At 46.8% G+C, this 23860-nt stretch overlaps 1 protein-coding gene and 1 long non-coding RNA gene across 2 annotated transcripts in view; one reads left to right on the forward strand and one right to left on the reverse strand.

The window, feature by feature from the left end:
• LOC8043049 (muscleblind-like protein 1) overlaps nucleotides 1-23860 on the forward strand; it is a 246785-nt gene that overhangs the window by 133641 nt on the left and 89284 nt on the right. The window lies entirely within an intron of this gene.
• On the reverse strand, nucleotides 15629-17260 carry LOC115316341. The gene is made up of 6 exons (XR_006078169.1): nucleotides 17146-17260; nucleotides 16932-17014; nucleotides 16723-16809; nucleotides 16513-16596; nucleotides 16294-16375; nucleotides 15629-15668 (listed from the first exon to the last, which is right to left on the reverse strand). It is a non-coding gene; the product is annotated as an uncharacterized LOC115316341 (long non-coding RNA).

Genomic DNA, 23860 nt, shown 5'->3' on the forward strand with positions numbered 1-23860 from the left:
ATGTAAAACGTCGCCTTTTTCTCCCCAACTTCGCTTCCTCGTTCCTGCGGCAAAGGGCTCATCGAAATACAGTGGTTGGCTGAAATGCGCGTAAGGCCGATTGTCCTTCGCCTGCCGCCCGTGAGCGACCTTCAAAGCCCTGGGTTGGTTCCCCGACAGCGCACGTTCAAATTTCGGCCGCGAGTCCCACGTCTCCTTTTGCCCGATTGAGCTTCACGAAGCGCACGTGAGCTGCGACTCTTCGCACTCAAGTGGAAACATATGTGGTAAATTCACGGAGAAGTTGCTCGCTTCGAGGAGGCAGATGATGAAGCTTTAGTTGTGCGTGCAAATGTGCCTACTCGGGAACAAGTTGCATTTCGGCGGCGCTCCAAACCTTCGAAGCACGCTTTTAAGCGCGCGCCCCGCACTGACGATAGGGCCCGGTCGTGCGCTTAAAAGCATGCTTGCAAGGCTCCGGTAGTGCGGCACGCGGAACACGGAAACGGTTCGCTAAAAGTCCACACTGAAGAAAACAGAACGGGTGCCGTATTAAGCGGCTTCCGTCATGGCAGCAGAGGATCGCTTCCGAACGAGCACGAGCCCACGAATTCTGCGATGTTACCTTCACCGTCTTCGTGTGGTCGGGTCGAGACTTGTAAGCCTTCAGATAAGGTTGAATTAGCTTTAGTCTGCCCCAATTAACGTCTCATATCTTCGCTGTAGTGCGGCAATTTGACCGGACAGTACGGCTACCACCCGGCATCGATCATTGAGCTCTCTTTTTTTTTTCCCTTTGTTTCTTTATTTTCGTCACCTAGGTATTGGGAGAGAGGGCAGAAGCCAGATCCACTCTGCCTGACGAGGCCCAGTCACCCTGGTACATTGCATCATCCGGCAATGGAAAAATATATGAAGGAACAGAAGACAAAACATTGGCGAAGAACAACGGTAGAACATTGTCAATTTGATTTAATCCAGAAAAACAAAACAAAAAACACTCGCTCGCATTGTATGCAGTGGCTACATTAACAAAAAGGAAAAAAAGAAAAAGATTAATATAATAGTTAATTTAGTGTATTCCGTAGGATATAAAGAAAGACAGCTTTGCACGTGGTTTTTGCAGCAGTCATTCGAAACACTTCCTTCGACTTGTACCTGGCCCGAAAGCTTGCAGCTCCGAGCTCGCGAACGTGGGCATTTTGCAGCGGCATGTTCCATGTCCGATTTTTCGCCATTGTCGGCGCGTGGCCGGGTGTCTCGGCGGCTCCCCGACACCCGAGTGCAGGACCGGCGCATTCAGCGACCGTGTCCCCGGCCTGAGCCCGTGGCTCCGACTGGCGGCCCATTTCGAAACCGCCGAGTGGGGCGCTGCGTCACTCTGCTGCTGATGCGGGGGTCGATACTCTGCTGGGACAGGCGTCGACTGGCACACCCAAGCGGCGGGCCCCATTTTCTGCCGGGCTGACTCTCCCCGCGGGCCTCTCGCTATCTCCGCGTCGGCCCAACGAGGCATGCGAGCCGCGGGATCTCGGCGTCCGGGGCTGGGAGGCCGACGCCGCGGCGGGCGGATGTTTGCGACCGCGAGGCGGCCGCCCGATGACGGACCTCGCACGGCAGGAAATTGAGGCTCGATTCGTGGTCGCCCCCTTCCCCGAACGCCTCGAGAGCCTGGCCTGCCACGTTTGACAAGCCTCCAACGGACGATCCAACCCGGAAATAATTAGGCTCACCTCACGCCCATATTTATCTCTTTCCATCTTGGTGACACTGGCACCCCGCTCGCACGGCCAGCCAAAAGTGCCTGTAACTTGGCCGTAGTCTTGCAGTTTTCACCGAAACACAACACTAAACACCCACCGGTGTCACAAAGAAAAGAAACAAATGGGCTAAAACAGCCCAGTTAAAAATCCACCAGACCGGAGCTCGTGTTTTTTTGTGTTTACATCAGAACGGAAACTCAGACGCGGGTTCTGGGGGGCTATGTTGCACGTTTTGGACTCCCAGGAGACTAGGGAGAAGGAAGCGACGTAGGTGTGAATGTACGTATCTTAGCAGCACCACGCAGCGCGTCATCAGCGACTTCACCAATTACCATTCAAAGAGCGTTGTTGACGTCACTTCCTTCTCCCTAGTCTCCTGGGAGTCCAAAACGTGCAACAAAGCCCCCCTGATGTGCTGTTGTGTCCTGGCGTAACCGGGTCTGGTGTTTTCTATGCGTACGCCAGAGCGGAAATTCAGGCGCTAGTCTGGTGTGTCCTGGCGTGACCGGGTCAGGGTGTTTTCGCCGTGTACGCTGTGGGTCGCTCGTCATTACCGTCCGATCAGGTCGAGTTTCGTTCGCCCCCGACGGGATCACACGGGGAAGCGCTACCATCACAAGAGGTTTTGGTACTCAGTGTGTTTGGCAGCTTTAGGCCAAGCTGATGGGCAGAGGCTGTCTTCGTTTCGTGGTCCTGGTCGCTGCGCGGTCTGGCTGTCGCGCTGCTCTGCCTTCTGCTGCCGTCCAGAGTCCCGTTCGCCCCTTGCCAAACGGTCCCTGTGTCGCCTGGCTACAATGAAGTAGAATATAGGGGTAGGAAAAAAGCGTCGGCGGCGCCCCATCGGCCGTGTGAAGCCAAAAGCGTAGACGGCCGCGAGTGGCGCTGTTCTCGAGATCCAGACGACATGGCATTTGGCGTCGCGTACCTTCTCGGATGGTTTCTGTCATGTGTATGATCGTTTTCGCGATTTGTTTTCGTGAATGTCGAGTGCTTGGCATTGTTATTATTCGTAGGTTCGTGGCTTGTCGCTAGGCAATGAAAACGAAGAGAAAGGAGTTTGATGCTCGCCGCTACGCGCCGGGATGCAGTCACTGCACTGCCCAAGTAAGCTTCAAACATTAATTCGTAGACGTCGCAAGACCCTTAAAAAATACGTAGGCCACACTAAGGAACCGCTAAGATAGAAAACAGACACGCTTGGCGCAAATTTCGCTGGCAGAAGTGCTCTTGAATCGAGCGCCAGGTCTACCTGGTAGATTCTACACGAAGCGCCTCAGCCGGAAACCGCCGATTTTTCCACTACCCCTATTCCAGCTGACTGTAGCCTGGCTGTCGCGCTGCTCCGCCATGATGTCGTGCTCCAATCTCGTTCCTTCTGCTACAAGCTCGTTCTCCGACTGGCCCGCCTTCCACGAACCGCTTGACCCCTTCGTTTTCATCCTCGTCTTCTTCGTTTTCCCGCCGCACTGCACGTGCCACGCCGCTCTTCGTCCTCCATATCGCCAGAGCGGGAATTCAGACGCAGGTCTGATATTCTGGTGTGTCTTGGTATGATCCCAGTTCAGTGTGTCCTGCTGTAATGCCGGTCAACTCATACAGGTGTTATATATTTTCGATGTCTAACACATTTTTTTTTTTAATTACCTAAACAGCTTGCACATGCTTCAAGGGCACCACCTCAGTTTTGAAACGCCATAGCTGTTTATTCAGTCAGTCGTCCTGGTGCTGCCCGGGCCACTTGCACCGTAGTGGGCGTGGTTTCTGAATCAGCCCAAGTCCTATCTTCGTTGACGACTCGGCTACCTCCAGTTTCCTATGTCCCAAGCCTTGGCACTATGCCTGCAAAGGGTTATGAAAACAAATCACTCATGAGATGAAGGCAAACAAAACGGGTTTTAATTACAATTAATTCATCTTCTCATGTCACCATTTTGGAGTAAATATTTCTATAGAACTACCAAAGCAGGAAAAAAAAGAATTGCCACGTTTCAAGATACTTTCACATGGCTGCACGAAAATGTGTAACGTGCTCGTCACACTGGATTGTGCTTTCCAGAGTCGGGTTAAAGCGAAATGAAGGGTTGTTTTACCAACCTCATCTGGCCGTTTAACTACCTCTGGTATTTTAAATCTATGGCTTCTGGACATATACGTTTGAAGTATAGACAAAACCGCTACAACTTGCGTTTAGTCCGTTTTGAGCAGTATTTTTGGACCTCTTGACACCGAGAACCTAAATATTGACTGCAAGCAACAGCTTTTCTCGTATGGACTGCAAGCAACATCTTTGATTGCGAGGGAGGCAGGGAAAGGAGGGGGGATTGGATCGAGTAAAGAATGACGGGCACATCGGTCCGGGCAACACTTCCGCGCCCGGTGTACTCGCCTTAGGCTAGGTGGCGCAAGCTACCGCCCGTTACAATGGGCATAGCCATTAACATCCATCCATCCATCGCGTTGCGTTCAGTTGCGTCGGATATTCTTGTCATCCGGGTGAAATCCAACTGCGCGGCGTCTGTCGTGGCTCCTGCCCCTTCCAAAATGGCCGCCGTCAGGGTGCAAGCCGGCTTCGCTCGAGGAGCGCCGTCTTCTGGGGCCTTCGCTCACGTTGCATGCAGCTCCTCGTTGTGGCCTCATGAATATTTCGCGCGAGCATCGCAGTGCCGCGCTTTTGCAATGCGCGCTCGAAACTGTGTATTAAGCACTCGTCTCATCATATTCACCTCGGGGCTCGCTTGTCATTTCGGTTTCTTGGAGGATTTGTCGGGAACAAAAGCGCTCTTTCTTCGCCGCAGCACCAGCGACCTCCTTGTCCTGTCCCTTGCCTCGGGGGCTCGGCTGGTCGGACGCGCTGTATCCATCGTTGAGCCGTTGGCTCTCTTCTGAGTTGTTCTCTTCTCGGAGAGCCGTCGAAAAACAAAAACGGAAATTGTCCCCCGCCGAGCTCATTACCTTCTATGGTCCGTGTTTTCCTCCCGGTTCGTAATTCCGAGCCTCTCCGCTTCCGGGGCCGGCCCTTATCGATCCCGGGCCTTGGGCCGAAACGAGATATGGATATTGCGAATTTCTTTTCCTTTTAAGACAAAGACGTAATCGAGTGCGGAAGGGCGCGCTGCCTCGCGTAAGCTCGCGAAGTCGTCGAGTACTTTTTGATGATGCCGCGGAAAACATGAGCGGGAGGCGGCGGAAAAACGAAGCCCCTTCGAGCAGCATTGGCAGATTTGTTGGGCACCAAGGGCGTGATTGGATCCGAACCGAGCCGAGTGGACGCCGAACGTTGACGCGGCCCTCGCGTCCAATAGTGCGGGGCCAAACGGCGGCCGACTCGGGTAATGGGCGCCCACTTTTGGAAATCCCTTGCAGCTTAGAAGCGGAGGACGGCGTGTTTATTGCGCGCCACCATTTTGGTGCCGTGTGCAGATTTTGTAAAACTTGCTGAGCTTGAGATACGCGGGCGTTTTGTTTTGTTTGCTTTAACCGGCGTACGGAAAAGCCTGCCAAAGGAGAATTTTAAGCGCCGAGTGTTATTCGCGTGTACCTCGGTTAACCTTGTCTCCTCTTTTGTCTTTGCAGGTGAGTCTTCTCCCACACTCGTTGCCTTGGCGGAAGGACACGATTTGGCAACCCGGTGAGCGCGGGCGCACTCTAAAAAAAAAAAAAAAAAAAAAACATGAAAGGTGCTATTTTGCACTTTTTTGTCCCATGGAATGCTCACCAAATCTTCAGTTCTACGTACAGCGCACGATGGTCGAACGGACGGCCCCAAATTTTACGAGGGGCTTGATAACGGCGCGATATAACTTTTTAAATAGCTAAAGTACGTATCAAAGACCACAGAAAAAAAAAAAAAAACCACTGAGGTTCTCCAGTAGGACCAAAGAAACCGCGATTTTTTTTCTTGTAGTGAGTGACACGTACATTAGCTGTTTTAATAAGTTGTACCACACGGCTATCAAGCCCCTCGTGAAAGTTAGTACCGTGAGATCGATGTGAGTGCACTGTGCGTCGAACTGAAGTTTTGGGGTGTGTTATATGGGACAAAGGGTGTAAGAATGCACCCTTATGTACTGAGAGTGCGGTTCCTATTTGCGGAGAAGTGCTGTCATCGCACCGAACACATTATTGCGCTTGCATGGCTCCCACGAGCGCTTCCGAACCGGCCGCGAGGTAGCGACGCGGTTCCATCCCGAGGCGAATAGCCTTCGCTGTGCTCCAAGCAAAGGTAAAACGGAGTCATAATGGTTAAAAAGCGCAACAGGACAACGGACAGAATGCAAGACGCAGCGCTGTGTCTGTGTCTGTGTCTTCCCTTGTGTCCATTGACCCGTAGCGCTTTTTAACCATTATGAGTCACCAAGTCGCCCAACAATCCACCCACGTAAACGGGAGCGCAGTTGCGCTCTTTGTCGCAGTGCGCATGAAGATGGAGTCTCCCGACCGGCATCGAGAGGCAGTACGAAAGAAGAACTCCCCCAAACAGCGCCGGCATATCCGGCGCAGGTGCCGTTTCCAGGGTGGCCTCTGGGAGGGACAGGTGCGCTGGCAGGAAGTGGCCTCCGTTTTCGTGTTCTTTGTACGGGAGGGAGCATTGGGGCGCTGTCTGGCCAGTGCAAGTCGTTGTGAGGCAGGCGTGGAGGCTGTTGTGTTCGGAACGACATTACGTACATTTACGTCCGTGGACCGGTGCTCAGGGGGGAACCCGATGCCCGTCCAACCGCGCGGCTAACGGCTACAAGCGAGGGCCGTCGCTCGTAGCCGTCGGCCAAGATACGACCCAGATACCCATTTTGCTAAGAATGGACATCTCTGGGAACGTCAGCGCCACCAGTAAGCGCTCCGGGATATTGTGGGAACTGTGGGGGTGTCGCGCCGCTTATCCAAGTGCAGCATAGTCCAGCTTTTGCATGTTAGGTGGCGCATTCTACCGACCGAACTGCAGCACCATTCGTAATCCATTTGTGCCTCCAGGGGAGCTAACACTCGTCGAACGTTGCTAAAACGAGCTGCGTTTTCTTTTTCTTTTTTTATTGGCGAAGGGAAATAAAATGGACCAACTAGCTCAGCTAATAGACCGATCTCACCGGTCAGTTTGACTACGCCACCGCTGCCGCAATACATCGAAGAAACTTTAGTCTTTCTGCACCCTCTGGAGCTCTGTGCATCTGGAGCACGAGATGGCACGAGCCCTGTCGTGCCCTCTGCCTTCTGTGAACTAAAGCTATCGCGGCTTCACGCGTGCGTCGAACGTTTAGTGGGATTAGTGTATTTCCGTGTCAAAATAATAATAATAAAAAAAAAATAATAAAAAAAACGCGTTGGATGCGTGAGTGATACCTCGCTCTTTTGGCGCGGTGCCCACACGCGATGGTCCATTCAGTTAAGAACGGTGGCGCATCCAGAACTATGGCCCATCCCCAAAAAGGGCAGTGCACAGACATGCGGCAATTGAGGGTTTCCCACCTCATTTGGGCAACGCAGCGCAGCGCTGGGCTCTGCGAAGATTACCGTCTGCCGTACACGGGGACCCAACGCGAACGCAGGAAACGTGGTTCTCGGAGGCAGAAAGGCTGTAGCAGGGGACAACAGATTAGTGGCCCTCCCTGTCCCATAATGCCTCACGCGCTGCGCTTGAGGGCGCGCGCCACTTTCCAGAAAGGTCCATCGCGCCACACTTGCGCCGAGAAGGCCGACCACCAGACTCGAGATTCTTCGAGGCAGAAGGTCCTCCTCACCATGGGAGAGGAGGAAACAGGCAACGGTGGGCAGGGTTGAAGGGGGGAGAGGAGGAAGAGGGAAAAGTGGAAACCGCGACCTGGTCGTCGGTCTTTAAAGCGAAAGAATTGATATTTTATTATCGGTCGAGGATAATATTTAGAGAAGTAGAAGGAAAGAAAACGTTGTACAAATTGTACGAAATCGCAAGTCGCGGGACATTCTCTGCAGTTGATTGATTTAGCCGATCAAAGAACAGGTACAAGGAGATGACGAATGCCACGATGTCGCCCTTTGATGCTGCGAATCAACCGGCCAGAGCCGTTGATGCTGGCCATCAACCGCCCCGGCTGGTTGATCGCCGACATCCTCTACATTTCCAGACGATGTCGTCGATGTCAGGAATCAAGAGCCCCGTGAAAACTTTTGCAAAATAATAGGATTGCCGATTGCGGCTACTGAAATAAAACGGAACCATGGTCTTGTACTCCTGATAAGATCGCTCGATTATTTTGTCGTCTTCCACATGCCTTCGTTCCGTGTCTACCGCGGCATTTTCAGTCGCTCGCGTCAACCGGCACCATCTCTCACCAGCGTGCGGGCATCGAGCTTCACTGCCTTGCACCGGAGTGCTGGGAGCAGCGGCTAACCTGGGGGGGAGCGTCTGGCTTTGCGCGATGGGCACGCAAATTGCGTTCGGATTATTAAAGGTCGACCTTCTTTGCCCTAATTGTCAGATATCTTATATATAAAAAAAAAATATATATATATATATATACCGTCAGAGAAAGAGAAGAAAACACGGGTCCATATATATATTTGAATAAGTACGTCAGTCACTATAGTTTTCGTGCAGTTTTCGATCGAAAAAAACAGCGAACTTTGACGTCACGCTGGTTCCTGCGCCGCTAAATAGCAGTGTCACCTTTAAAGTGCAAGTGTAGGCTTTTATAATATATTCGGGTGGTTGCTTTTGCAGTTTATGTTATTAGAGTATTATATTGGTAGGTTCATTAAACTTATGGGGCGCATTTTTATTGGTAGACGCGTTACCGGATATGCTGGTTCTTGCTGCCATTTAACAGAAATTATAAACAAACTACCGAGTGTAAAATGAAGAGGGTAGAGAGGATTTATATCAATGGAGTGTCGCGCTACGATTCAGTTTTCAATCTTTTTTTTTTTTTTAATATTCATTGTAAATGAAATTTACTCTGGCTATGGACTTGTTTAAGAAGACTGTGTTCCTTTGACGCCCTGTGTATTCTTATCACATATGGTAATAAGTAATGTGCTCGAGTATCAAAGAGAAACCCTCGATCTCTATCATAAATGAACTCATTTAGAGATGTAATCGGTTTTTCATTCGCAAGTGATGTGCTACCAGATGTTAGCATCTGCACGAAAAGCGTCGGTAGCTATTCCGAACCAATGCTTCGCCCGCTACAGAACCTGCCACAAAGGGTCAAACGCCGCTTCCATCACTGCGATGCGAGAGGGGACAAACATTACACGTAGACTCAAAAAAATTTCGAAGAGCCAAAACCGCAAAAGGTCGAAATTGTTAGCAATCTTGCTGGGTTTCAAAAACGGAGCTCTCGAAAAAGATAAGGCAGCCGCGAGCCGCGGTCACTGTTCCGAAATTTCCACCGCGGATCTCCCCCCCCCCCCCCCCCCCCCCAAAAAAAAAAAAAGAAAAGAAGAAGAAGAAGAAGAGGAGGAGGAGGCTGACATCGAAACGCTTTCAGGGTTGCGTAGAAACGCGACGCGCGTCGGTCGAGCTGGCAGCAAGCTTCGGCGAAGGCAGCAAAGTTTAGTGCTGCTGTTTGGCTTCTGTTGCACTCTCTGACGACGTCGGCGGACTTTGCAGGCAGCAATCATCCTGCCAGAAAACCTGGAATGCTCCGATCCGCGTTTTCGTGGGGTCATCATTCGACGTCCTGCTTCGGGCCGGGTAAAACGCGCTTCTTGGTCTTGATTCTCGGGGACTCTTGGGATGTATTAATGTTTTCACTGTCAGATGACGTAACATACTGACGAACGAAGAGGTCCAGTTACGAATAGGTCGTCCTTTCAGCGCCGTGGCGCGCTATGTCGCCTCGTATAGTAAAGTTTTTTGTTTTGTTTTTTTCAGAAAGAGTTTTGGTTGCTTTCTTTTCAAGCAGAGGTCTCGGGGTCTATGGACGGGCTCCCTCCGAAAACCTCTCCTGACTGCTCCGAGTCTCGTGTTGCCTCGTTATAACGTTATTGCGCGCTCCCCGAAATCTAGTTCCAGGCGCAGTGAAACGTGCCGCCGCTATCCTGCGTTTTTCTGCAGGATTGGTCGTCCACCACGGTCGGACTTTTACTGAGTTCACACGTGTCTAGAATGTGTCGAAGCAATTTGGAGCCTCGTATCCGCCCCCGTTCCGATCCCGGGAGCAGCTCAGTTTCCATCGGCCTCCCGATCTTTCTGCCCCGTTTTCCGGCCTCTCGATTCCCCAAGGTTGCGTTTCGGCGATTGCCTCCCCGCCTCGTTGCCCGTCTGTCTCTTCCCCTTCTCTCTCAATCGTTCCTCCCGCTTCGTTGCGCGTCTGCTTTAGTCACTCCTCTCTGTTTTGTTTGTCGGTTTTCCCCACTTTTCCGACCTGTTTTTATTCTGGCCCCTATTGTTTTCCCAACGACTTGTCTCTGATACGTCGTCTTTCAGGTTCCCGATTCCGCTCGTTCTGCGCTTGGAATCGCTCGGAGTAGACGATCACTTTTCCGTCGTTCATGGTTTCTCTTCGCCATCGCCAGCGTCTGTCTAATCCAAACGTAAAAAAAAAAAAAAAAAAAAAAAGAAAACGGAAGAACAACAAAATTGCTTTGATCCTGCCTATAGACCTTTTCATTTTAGTAGTTGCCTCACCGGTGGATAGAGGGCGCTGACGCACTCGGCGCCATTAGGTTGCTTCAATTTGGTTGGTTTCGGTTTCAACGTGAACTCGGCTATGTTGCTGTTTTACGTTGTTTTTGCTTAATTTTGTGATACGAATATTTTCCTTGTAGCACACAACCAATGACACAGCGGTATTGAACCACTTTGAGGACTACGAGGTGTATTTCAGCCTAAATTGTGGGCTTTTTTCTTTTACCAACTCCTTTGATTATGGTCGGTTGTGAAACGCCTGACTGATGTACAGGAGAGATTACCATCATCTACCGCCGTACCCGATGACACCAATTTCCAGAAAAACGAACTAATGAAGAAACTAACACGTGAATGTAAAGAAGCATATCAACAGCTTGCTTGATTAGCAATGTTCTGAATCGGCCATAACAGATGAACTCGCGAGCTAACTACACACTGTTTGGTTTTCGTGGACACCCAACCTTTAGTGAAATTCTCAGACTAAAAACGTATCGTGTAATGAGGCAGATAATTGATATAAACAAGTAGTATCGTCTCGACCTCTTTTTTATTATTATTATTCAGTACTCGAGCATGTTTTGACAGGCCCAGTAGGAAATTTCTTAAATTATCAATCCTGCTAAAGTATTCATAAGCAGCATTTCGCGATATTGGCCCTAGAAAATAAATTATTTTTATATGAACATTCGCTTACTCAAGATATGATATAAGTGACAGGCCCGTCAAATTAAACCTAGCATTTGCCTTCCGTAACATTTGCCATATAAAATTAAAGGGCGCAAGAGGAGAAATACCTCGGAAAGTTTGGCTGAATCCTAGCGCTAGGCACCACTTCACGGACCTGTGTAAACAAACATTTATTTGTTTGAACATATTCGCTTTGTAAATTTCGGCGACGCCAGCCACCAAAAGTAAATCTATTCGCCATTGACAATCCTGGACTCAAGTAATTTATTATGCAGATTGTTTTTCCAACGTTACATATTGCGGATTTCAGATACTGACAAAAGTTGAAACAGCATACATAAAAAAAAAGCGTCGTCATTATAGCGCATGCGCGGAACCCAAACCGCGTTTTAGATTTGCAAATATAAACGACGTTATTTATTTGTGTACGCTATTCTAAAGCTCGCTACTGTTAGGTTGTGTGTGGCAGTTTCTTACGCGGAAAGTCCCAACCTTTGTGTTAAAATAAACTAAGTGGATCGCACTGGTTATCTGATTATAATCAATAAATCACTTAAATGACTGTCGAAATGGGAGCGAGCCATGGTATACAATTTCTTAAACTTCATAAGTAACCGATCAACCGAATGTGTACGTAGCAAAAAATATTGAGAACCTCATACACATGTAGGTCTGATGTTATGAACAAACAAATCGCCTGATGTTGACGTGCTATTACTTCTAGCCTCAGATAAAATACAAGCTAAACGTTCGTTGTCTATCTCCTCCGCGAGTTTCCTCAAATAATCAGAAGAAACTATTTTCAATATATTATGAATACAAAGAACGATACTTTCAGGAAATACAGATAGTCTCCTTGCACTGACCATGCTTGACGCCTTCCGATCCTAGATGGGCGATATAAATATACGCGCTTCTTACTGAGAATGTTCCGCTGTCATAAGGACCTTTTAACCCTTGTTATGTCTAAAGGCCTGTTCACACATGCAGCGGAGCGCTACAAGCATAGCGCTTACCTCGCGCTAAGCGCGTGCTGACGGGAGCGTTCACCAGCTTTGTATCGCACCGTCAAAACTGTTGCTCATGGCAGACGATAAGTAGCTGACGGCACGTGAGGAGCGCTACATCAGCGCTTCGCTGCATGTGAGAACCGGCCTTTAGTCGTCGAGTAGACGTATCGGACTACAGTTTCCGAAGTAAGGCAAGAAAGCGCGGTGAAACGCGACGAAAAACACGAATGCAACGCATCCGCCAAGGCGCGGAGGGGAGAGCGGAGCAGCAAGTTGAAGCAACCTAATGGCTGCCGCGTCACGTGATTCCAAGATGGCAGCGCCCATGCGGGGGAGGATGAAATGGTCTATAAAGGGCGCGGATTGCGGACCGAGGACCTGTTATGGAATGGTACATAGGGTGGGTCTCTTTTTAGCCGTAGCAAATGAAAAAAAAAAAAAAAAAAATCATTTTTGCAGTTTGCGCAGGTGAGTTATACAACACAGAGCGCATTAGTGTAGCCCTGACGTCTTCTTTTTAAACAAAAAATAATAATCCTTTAAGGCCAAAAGAAAAGAACCCTGTACAATATTACGTCAAGAGATTTAGTGGACTGTTGTCACACAGCGTCATCAGCGTGACGTGGTCGTGTGGCACCGATTCCGTAACCACAACGTCACTTATGTCACAACGTTAAGTGACATTTGAACGTTATATGGCTCTGGTTCACGTGGTGTGACGTCATTTAAGGCGTCACGTGATCACGTAACCCATTTTTGCATCAACCGGGTAATCGTCGTGCTGCCGTGTCATCGTGATTTCGTAACAACTTTTCCCGACGCTCACAAAAAACATCCTGCATTAAGACGGGGACCGTCCACAAAATAGCGTCCTGCCTTAAAACAGACGGGGGTCCGCGAACGGGAAGGATCGGTGATGGCTGTCCGAGACGGGAGCGGCAAGCCTCGGATGCCTCGGGCTCCTCCAAAGATGCCCCCGGCAAGAAAAGCCGATGCTTTCCTCGGTCTTCTTCCGGTCTGTTTGTTGGCTCGCTCCGCCCGATCGTTTTCGCCCTCGGCCCCCTCGGTGGCCGCTGGCTTTTGTCTCGGTTACGCGCGCCGCTGTCAGCCCATTTATTTACCCATTCTTCCCTAGGCTCGCTTCCTTCATATCGTCCAGAAAGAAGGAAACGAAAACAAAGCCTCTCTCTCTCTCTCTCTCTCTCTCTCTCTCTCTCTCTCTCTCTATATATATATATATATATATATATATATATATATATATATATATATATATATATATAATATATATATATATATATATATATATATATATATATATATATATATATATATATAATTTGTGGATTCGGTTTGTCCCGTCTTTCTTTTGTCGGAAACAGAAAGGGACGAAACGCTGCAGTTTCAAATCTTGTCTCTGTTGTCATCTCTTTGCAGCTTTTCCCCTGCGGACTGCGCCGGACTCTGTTCGGGAGAGTGGCATTTTCGCGGAGAGGAACATTTCCTAGTGACGTTGCCGGTTTTTGCTACGCCTAAATGGAATCGCGAGAAGAAGAAAGGATGGCGTAAGAGAAGCGAGCGAGGAGAGGCTCCATTGAGCCTCTTGAATCGAGTGCAACGCCCCGAGCGACGTGATTGAAACGAAACGAACTCGTTTGAGGACTGTCTTTTATTCCCTGTATACGTTGCTTGCCCGAGGGTTCTTTCATTGCCCCTGTTCGCCTTCCTATCATCTTTCTCGATGCCCTTCCACGTGTGGCACTCCTCTGCTCGAGAGTTGTTTTTATGGTGGAGGGAAGCTCGGGTGAGATTCACTTCGCTCTCGACCAATTGAGGCGTTCTTTTAATGCGCGTTGCTGCGGGTGAAACGGAAGCGGTTGTTCCCCCGCGTGACTTGCACTGTAAAAAATCTTTCGTAGAAAAAACGAGAAAATGCTTGGCAGCTCTATTAAGAGGGGATGCTCATTAAAATAACGCACCCCCATATTCAGAAAATATGTGAAAAGGGACGTTAATGCAACAATACCCATTTTTTCAAAATACGAGGATGCTCGTTAAACTTATGTGTACACATCATTTTAATGAGCATCCTTATACTCTGAAAAAATGGGTATTATAACATTAATCTAACGTGCCCCCATATTTTGAAAAAATGTGAAAAAAGTCGTTAATATGACAATACTCATTCTTCCGAAGTATAAGGATGCCCATTAAAATTATGCATGCACATAATTTTAACAAGCAACCTTGCACTTCGGTAAAATGGGTACAGTTGCATTGACGACATCTTTTTTTCACATATTTTCACAATATGGGGCACATTAGCATTTTAATGGGCAACCCCTCTTAATAGAGCTGCCAAGCATTTCATCATTTCTTTTTTACAAAATATTTGTTTCTACATCTCTTTTTAGCTGAGGCACTGAAGTAGCTCATGTTCTGCTGTCCAATATTTTTCACTTACACAAGTTTCTGTGCAACGATATTCTGAAATATAACTTCAGGGTCATTGATGCACCTGGAAACGTGAGCCATATACTATGGGGATTGCAATGCAATAGTAAATTTATGCACTTTGGAGCAGTTCTGCTGCTTTGTCTAAAATGAAGAGAAAATAATTGGCACAGAAACTTTAACTTCAAAATAGGTGAGATAGGGTGCAGCAAAACAGCAACTAGCTAGTGTTTCTCATATGATGCACCTGCAGACACAGCTGTGAGCTGCTAAAATCTGTTGCAAGCCAAGAATAATAGGTAAGTGGAAAGAAGGAAACCACCATTGCACCATGATTGGTTGTTTTCTCCTCCCCACTCCCCTGCTCTCCAGCCTCCGCTCTGCTGATGTTGAAAGAGTGGCGGGCTCTGTGGGAGGGGCTTGCTCTTGCTGTTCTAGAGTTGCAACAGACCAGAGCGACCTGGAGGTTTTCGAAAGTGCAGCTCAAGCTGGCCGGATCATATTAAGGCATCATATCGGCAGCAAATTCTCACAACATAAACACCCTTGAGAAAGGGTTCAGAATTGAGACAGCAGTGAAAATGCAAAATAGTTTGGTCGGTTGTTTGTAAATTATTTTTCTTTAGCTCTTTGTAGCTGTTTTCTTCGAGCTTAATTTAAACAACAAAAAACGAGGGAAATTGTAATAGCTCTTTATTATATCTAAAATTCGTTTATGGGTACTTCTTCCGAGGTGTAGGGCTATCTCAATGCTCCCTGCATATGCAAAAGAAAGATGTATATAGTCATAAGCTGAGCACAAGGCTGTCGAAACAATACAAAACAAGGTGAGCCTGACATGCACACAATACAAATAATCCTGCTCGATCTGCAAAGAGAGACCAGCTCACCTTGATGAAAACAACTGGTCTGAACCATAAAGGAAGGCCAGCACATCTCGGCGCCTAGTCTTTTCCTCCAAGGAGACCTGCGCTTATCACAGAAAATGTAGTTTTAGTTGAAAACCAATTGACATTGCAGGAGAGAGGCATGAAATATGATACAGGTGTCCGTGACAAATAGAACACAGACCACAGCTCACTTCCAGTAAAACACCGTGCCTTGGGCCTCAGGCAAATAATGAAACAATAACTTGTCTACGCTCCATCTTGCGCTTTACGTGCAGAAAACCTGCAATAGACCCTTTCCGAAATTCAGTGCCATCTGGTGGTTTGTAAAGCAGTTTAGGTTTTGCCATATCAATGGCGGAAATGAACTTGTATCGGCACCGTCGCTTTCGCAAGTCAACGGCACGCGAGGAATTGTTCGGTGTGAGTTCTTTCTCGATCACGTTCAGTTCGATGGTGACCAAGAACTTGCATTCAGAATTAAGCTCCAACCCACTCAGATGCCTCGAGAAAATTCCCTACACCAGTGTGCTTTAAAGCCGATTGTATGCCGCCCACAGAGTGACTGAATCTGAGTTATTAGAAATAAACGCTTACGTAGCTCTTGTGTTCCATTCCTATGTCGCGTCGTACTGACCCCCCGAATACAGGCCTCGCAAGATCCGCTTAGGATCATCTTCAACGTCTTCCTTTATCAGTCACTAGAAGACCGCCATTGGTATGGCACAGATGCTGTTCCACAGATGATGATAGTGATCAAAGTAGCCAGACTGAATTTCGGAAAGGGTCTATTGCCAGGGAAAATGCAGATTTAGTTGAAAACCAACTGACATTTCAGAAGAGAAGAAAAATCTAGGGCAGCAAATAATGTCTGTGACAAGTAAGGCGGGTAGGAGACCATAGCTCACCTTCAATAAAACAATGTGCCTGGGCCAGTTAAAAGAAGAACACCTTGTTCGGACCCCAGTCTACGCTTTCATCTGAAGAAACCTGCGCTTAACAGGAAAATGCAGTTTTAGTTGAAAACCAATTGATATTTCAGAAGACGAGCGAGATAAAACCTGATGCGGCTAATAATGTCTGTGATGAATAAAACACAGACCACTTATAATGGGACCATAGCTCACCTTCAGTAAAACTCCATGCCTTGGACGATTAAAAAAACAAAAAAACTTGTCCATGCTCCATCTTGCGCTTTACGTGCAGAAAACCTGCGATTGCCAGGGAAAATGCAGATTTAGTTGAAAACCAACTGACATTTCAGAAGATAAATCTAGTGCAGCGAATAATGTCTGTCACGAATAAGGCACAGACACTTAAAGAAGAACATAGCTCACCTTCAATAAAACAACGTGCCCGGGCCGTTTAAAAAAAAAAAATAACAGCTTGTCCGGACCCCAGCTTACGCTCTCGTCTGAGGAAACCTGCGCTTGTCAGGAAAAATGGAGTTTAAGTTGATATTGCACAAGAGGAGCAAGACAAAACCTGATGCAGTGAATGTCTGACGAATAAAACATGGACCACTTGTAACAGGACCATAGCTCACCTTCAGTAAAACTCCATGCCTTGGACGATTAAAACAACAAAAAACTTGTCCACGCTCCATCTTGCGCTTTACGTGCAGAAAACCTACAATTGCCGGGGAATATTCAGATTTAGTTGAAAACCAATTGACATTTCAGAAGAGAAGAAAAATCTAGTGCAGCGAATAATGTCTGTGATGAATAAGGAACAGACACTTGGAGAAGACCATAGTTTACCTTCAATAAAAACGATGTGCCCGGACCAGTTAAAAAAAGAATGACTTGTCAGGACCCCAGCCTACGCTTTCATCTGAGGAAGCCTGCGCTTATCAGGGAAAATGCAGTTTTAGTTTATAACTAATCGATATTACAGAACAGAGGCATAAAAAAAAAACTAATGTGGCGAATAATGTCTGTGACGAATAAAACAAAGACCACTTTTAAAGAGACCATAGCTCAGCTCCAGTAAAACACTGCTTTCAGTTGAAAAGAGAAGACTTGTCAACGCCCCATCTTGTGCTTCTCTCCGAGGAAACCTGCGCTTGTCTGAGAAAATGCAGTTTTCGTTGATCCCAACACCTCAAGGCCAGGTATTGTGTTCTAGGATCTTTTAGAAATCATCCGCAAATTACAACAAGTCACATATGCTACAGGTGAAAACGAGACTATTTTAAGACTACTAGGGCAACATATGAAACCTGCCCACTGAACCACTCTAAAAATATGGCATATAAAAAGTAATCAGGTTGATGATACATATCAACTATGAAAAACAAATAAAGTCTTCCAATTTTTAAACATTCTACAGCGAGAACCAAAGGGAATCTAACCCATTTTCGCGAGAAGCGGCACTGTAATTTGTGACGTATCGTAAAATACCGGGCAAGCGCCCACTCAATATTTAGACATAATCGCAAAAAAATGGGAGATCGGCGCTTTTCCGGTTATAAATTTTACATTTCAACGTACTGCGCAGACTTTGTCAGATATTACAAATTTGGGAATGGGCACTTAGTGGAGAGTGGGCGGATGCACGGTATTCTACGGTATGTTCAGCTAGGTGGTGGATTTCTTTTATAAAAATTTCGAAGGAGAAACTTGCCCCGGTCAAATGTTACAAATAAATACAATAGGTTTCCTATGGACAGACATGGAATCAAGGCTGTCTCAGGTGGAAGTTTAAAAACGCGGTTGAGGGGCACTAAACCATATACGAGACAAACCGGGTGATGAGAGCGGAGTAATAAGTGTCTTCGTTCCTACCTTCAATGTTTGAGCTAATTCGAACGTCCCATTGGCCCACAACATTTTCAAGCTCCAATCTGAATAAGCTCAAAACCACGTTGGTCCATAACAAATATATTGTTCTTATTTGTAACTCTTTGCTGAGGTAAGTGTTTTCTTTGGTACTATATTAACAAAACAAATCCACAACCTAGCTGAACCTACGTCACAAACCACACTACCGTAGCAAGCGAGACTGATTTTTGGGGGGTGGTCAAGTCGGCTAGCGCACACCAGATCGGAGCATGTGGAGCGAGAGCTCGCACTGCAGAACTTAGGGATCCTGGGTTAAATCCCCACACATGCTCATTTGAACTGGATGAGCATCGTACCCGCATGCGGTCGTGTCTCACTACTGCGTGTGCTTGTTAAAGACCGCAGGCTAGCGGTTCTACTGCACTGGCTAAATCGCTCATCTACAGCGAGTTATTCGTCACAACTTTGAAATGGCTGACTAACTACACGCTGTATAACTATCCACATAACCCAAATTATTTTTACTGATTTTTGCAATGTATATAAATTTGTGGGCTAGATTCCTTTGGCCCTCGCTGTAACAATTAAAACATAGATTAACAAATATTTTTGTAAATTTACAAGGACCTCAAGATTCTAATGGTAGGCGGCGGTATGCGAGCCTTCATTGTACCTAATATGAATAATATATATAAAATCAAGTTATCTAATCTGTCTATCATTTTAATTCCATCTAGCACTATAAATAAAACACTGTCTCTTTAATTTATGCTGCAGGGCTGCCGCATATGTCCTTGCTTTCTCTTTTATATTGTGTACCATTTGTAAGAACTGAAGGCAGTACAGGAACTTTTAGAAACATTTTCGCCTTTAGTCTCGTATCCCCATCGGTCAAATTAGAAAAAGAAAATCGAATTAAAAAAATTCTTTTCGAGCGCAGCTCTTGGGCGCCCCTTTACCGGCTTCAGCGGCGTCGGCGTCGCCGTAACTGCGCGGTGCATTATAGGACCTTTCCCATGATGCAACACGCGGGGAGGAGGACGAGGGGAGGAGGAGGGGAAGAGGAGAAGAGAAGGGAAGAGGGATGAGGAGCAGGAGAGGAGGGACAGGGAGGAGGAGGAGAGGAGGAAGGGTATACCCTCCCCTCTTCCTCCTCAAGAGCTATGCTCTAATTCGGCGTTACGGGGTGTTGTAAACGTCTTTTTCTTTTTTTGATCCGATAAAACAAATTTTTATCTGCAATAGCAAAAATCAAGCATCACAAAATATAAGAGGGAAAGATGAAAATAGAAAACACACCATTAGAGTGAACGAATCTTGTTCAGCAGGCCTAGAATTCTGGCTGGGATTCCATTGACCTTGTTGTGACCACGGGAGCTGGACTTGCTACCTTTAGATGGGTTTATCTGGCCAAAATGCCTGTATAAGAGGTCAAAGAAACGCATGTCAATTGAACATGAACAACTCACATTCTTGGGTGAAAGATGTCGAGATGTCCTTGTGCGTGTTTATACAGCCTGCCTTTGGGCTGACTTTCACATGTCGGTGGCTGGTTCACACTGCGCAGCAAAATATCTCGTGCAGTATGGCTGCTAACCCGAGGCCTTTAGAGCCAACATGCAGTAGTGATACACGAACAGATGCCAGTATAATGCCTATCAAGATTAGAACAGGTGAGGCGCTAGTCCGACTGTGGATTCCTGGACTCTGCAGTGCGAGGTCTAGGTCCACATGTTCAGGGTTGCGGTGCACTAGCATAATCGACCACCAGTCCTGCCATGAACAAACACTGAATTCTGACATATCTGTACCTCTGAAGGAACTCCAGCGTGTACGAGGCCTCCTTTGGGTACTTGATGTTGAAGACGAAATACGCTCCCAGGAGCGAGCAGAGAGCGACCTCGAGACTGCTTGCCTCAAACACAAGCACCCTGTCAACAACCAGCGCAATCTGGAGAGGGTCATCCAGAAGCGTAGAACCTAAATAAAAAAAAAAAAGCAAGATGTGATGATCATCAAACCTACATGTTACAGATGTAGTTAATTTATTGCAATCGTAACGGTTCAAATGGATGACAGAAAGGACATTGCAATGAGGTAAACTAGGAAATATGGATGCTCTGCATTGGAATACAGTACAAGCTCGTTACAACAGATCTTGTTGCAGCAGAAACTTGGATACAACATACTGATTTGTGAAGCTCAGTTGGTTTTCCTATTTGTACCACTGATTCAACTTCCTATCTGAATAATACATAATCCTTTTTTACAACAGAGCGAAATAGTGGTCAAAACCAGGGCTCGGCGATATCAGAGATGCATGTATCTCCAATACTAACTTCAGAGACAGTCGAGTACCTTGTATCTGGTACTGCCTGCCAGGAAAAAATGTACCAATGTATCAGTACCTAATACCCATTTTTACAGTATCGAGTATTTTGGAGATACCCAATAGTTAAGAAATTAGCATTAACTTTTAAAGATCACTTCCAGTTCATTTTCTTTCTGGCAAAACCAGGCTATCCTTCTTTCTATTTTGTGAGCTGTACATGCAAATTGCACAATTTTTTTTTTTTGGAACTGTGGGAACAGGTTGGGTAACACCTTCTGTAAAAGGGCAGACAGACAACACCGGCATCTTTGTTGAACTGACATCTCCTTAGTTGAAGGCCGGTAAGTGGACTAATGCAATGCAGTATATCATCATTAGAGGGTTTTAGTAAGCCGGATTTTCAGTCCTAAAGTGATACCCACTAAAGAAACACGTTTAAGGGCAATGGAAGGGTATCGTCATCGGGATTAACAAAACGGTCTATAAAAATTTCAAGATCTCTGCTAAGCGTGCCTTTGAGCTCGGCAGAGAGCTATCAAGGCAATCGTGGCCAGTAGCATTTGGCCTCTTTCTTTCCTGGTTCCCTGCCCTCCTCATTTCCAGCTCTCCCTATCCCCCGTTTACCCTCGTCACTCCCATCCCCTTGTCTTCCTCCTCTCTCCCTTGTTGGCTGTGCGTTTGTCAAGGTAAAAGGTGACCCTGACCTTAGACCCTTGACCTCTCCTCCTCCCGTGTCCCCCATCCCTTCTAGCTCCCCTCCCTTCTCCCTTTCATTCCCTCGTCTCCTCCTCTTTGCTCCTCCTCTCCCTTCTCCTCTATATCCCTCTTCCTTCCCACTCTGCCATCCACCTCACCCTCCTTCCCCTTTATTCCTTCTTCCCCCTCCTCCTCACTCCCTTGTGTGATTATGTGTTTGTGCAATCGTGGACTTAGACCGATATCTCTCGATTTCCTTTACTCCATCAATTCGCCTCCTAACCCAGAATCGTTAAGAATTTCTTTATAAATAACACAATCGTCAACATAGAGGCCTATGAAAGAGGAGATACGTGCAGGAAGGTTGTTAATATAAATGAAAAATAAGTCGGCCGAGTACGATACCTTGTTGGACTCCGCAGCTAACATGCAAAGCTAACAAAAAACGTTTATGAAAAATATCGATACCAGAACCCATAAAATCCAGGTGAGAAATGTTTATAATCAATGTAAATTAATCAGGTTTCCTGCTTTCCAAATACTTGCGATGGGATTTCAGCTATGTATCGAAGCATCTAGGATACTGCATGGAGTATTTATATCAAAGATGGACTTTGCGTCTGTATCTTGTATCAGTACCTAAATGTAATTTTCCATGGTGTCAAGTATACTATCGAAAGCCCAGCCCTGGTCAATAACAAGGGCCATTATAACGAGCTTAGACTGTAATTGCACTACTCCTTTCACAATTTTCTTAATTATCTAAAAATTAAAAGGCAGTGCAAAGCTATCTCACCAAGGACCGCAAGGTGAGGTGTATCTGGGCAGGAGCCAAGAACACTGGCAGCTGTTGAGTGCTATAATGAATACAAAAATCAAGAATATTTAATGGTGTACTTGTTATTGATAAGAAAACAGATACTTTCATGGTAAAAAATTGGTCAGCAAGGCTGAGAATTCAGAAATTAAATTAATAAACTTTTTGCAGCTAATATTTAAATGCCATGAACAATATTGTGTGTGGTATTATGCACTTCACACAAGGAATTGCAGTCAACAGAGCAGATGATCACTGCCTCACAGAGTTGACCTCTGCAATTGATTGCATACATTTATGAATAACTAAACAAGTTCATGGAATAAGATTACCAAGCTCACCGGGTGAAATGAGATGAGAGCCTCTGGATTCTCGTCGAAGTAGGTAGTCAGGAGCTGAAGAACAAAGGTGTAGCGTGGTGGCGCTTGTCCATTGCAGTCCAAAGTTTTCTGGATTGTCTGGAGGAGGGACCTTGACTGAGGCTTCCATGCTCTCCACATGACATCAAAGAGCTGATTTCCTTTCGACGTCAGCTCAGTGGTGAAGGCAGTGTGGTAGGAAAACCCAAGGAGTGTATCAACATGAACGAAGAAGTGTGGCTCTTTGAAGAGGTGAGGCCAAGACTCCGCAATTTCAAGGAGTGTTTGCTGCATGGAGTTGATGTGCCTCCTCTGCAGTGCGTAGGTTTTCTTCATAGTAGAGGAGATCTCCTCTAAATTGGTGGCTTTGCACAGCTGCTGCCTCATTACCTCTAGATCGTCCCACGTGTATGGCGCACAGTCTGGCTCCCATGCCACGCAACCGTGGGAGTCTGTTTGTCTGCCTTGCTTAGATAATGTCGCTTCTGGTTCGTCATCTTCAGTTCTTCCCGGCCCTCGTTTTGCAGCATTGTGTGGCCGACGCCTGTTATCCATGTATACAGCAAGTTGTCGTGTTAAAGATGACGTACCGTCACCAATAATATTTCCTGTCGACATCACGTCAGCAAAGGAGTGTGGGTATCTTGCCACAACCAGGGAGGCAATCTTGCTTACTTCTTTGATTTTGGGTTTCGGATCATGCACTGCGATTGCTTCTCCCAGGAGTTTGACCATCTTTCGTCTTAGGTAAGGCTCTGGCACCTTCTCCTCTTGGCAGATTCGTACCAGATCTGCAGGCATTGCGCCCCAATCCACTTCAAAAGAACTCGCCCAGCGGTCCTTCGAAGCCCTCTCTTGTGATGCGCGGTGAGCCGTGGCTGCCGCTGGGTTTGTCGGTGTTGAAGCTGCTGACGTTGAGGGAAGTGCACAGTTTTCAGTTTGCAGTTGGGACCCAGATTTTATGAGATGTAAAAGCTTCCTGATATGCAAGGTCTTGAGGAAAGGCTTTAAGTCCTGTTCTTCCAAGTATAGAAGGTCTTTTGCTGTACTGTATCCCTCCTCCACAAGGTGGGTCACCAGTGCGTCAAGTTGGCCATCGGGTATCTCGGGTACCAGTTGTGTTATAGTTGCCCTTACAGAGTCCATCTTTATTTTAGGGGAGAAATACAGTCAATGTGATTAGATTAAATTTCCTTTACTATCAAAAAAAAAAAAAAAAAGTGACAGGAGACACTTAGCTATTTTTATAAAGGCATTCTAAAGCGTTAAGGAGCCTGGCAAAGCATCACTGTGATGAGAACTACAGATATGCAAAACCCTGCATGAATACAGCGATCTGATCATGCAATCTGCATCTGGAGACTTTATACCCACACCTGAACTGTATCTTCGACTTTCTTTTCTGCCGGTCATCCAAAGTGTTCCTTTATATTTCTCCTACATCATAAACACAAGCGTGAATTAAAAAAGATTCCCTCGCAGTCACAC

Source organism: Ixodes scapularis, unplaced genomic scaffold, assembly GCF_016920785.2.
Source record: "Ixodes scapularis isolate PalLabHiFi unplaced genomic scaffold, ASM1692078v2 PGA_scaffold41__6_contigs__length_2269736, whole genome shotgun sequence".
NCBI classification, from domain to species: domain Eukaryota; kingdom Metazoa; phylum Arthropoda; class Arachnida; order Ixodida; family Ixodidae; genus Ixodes; species Ixodes scapularis.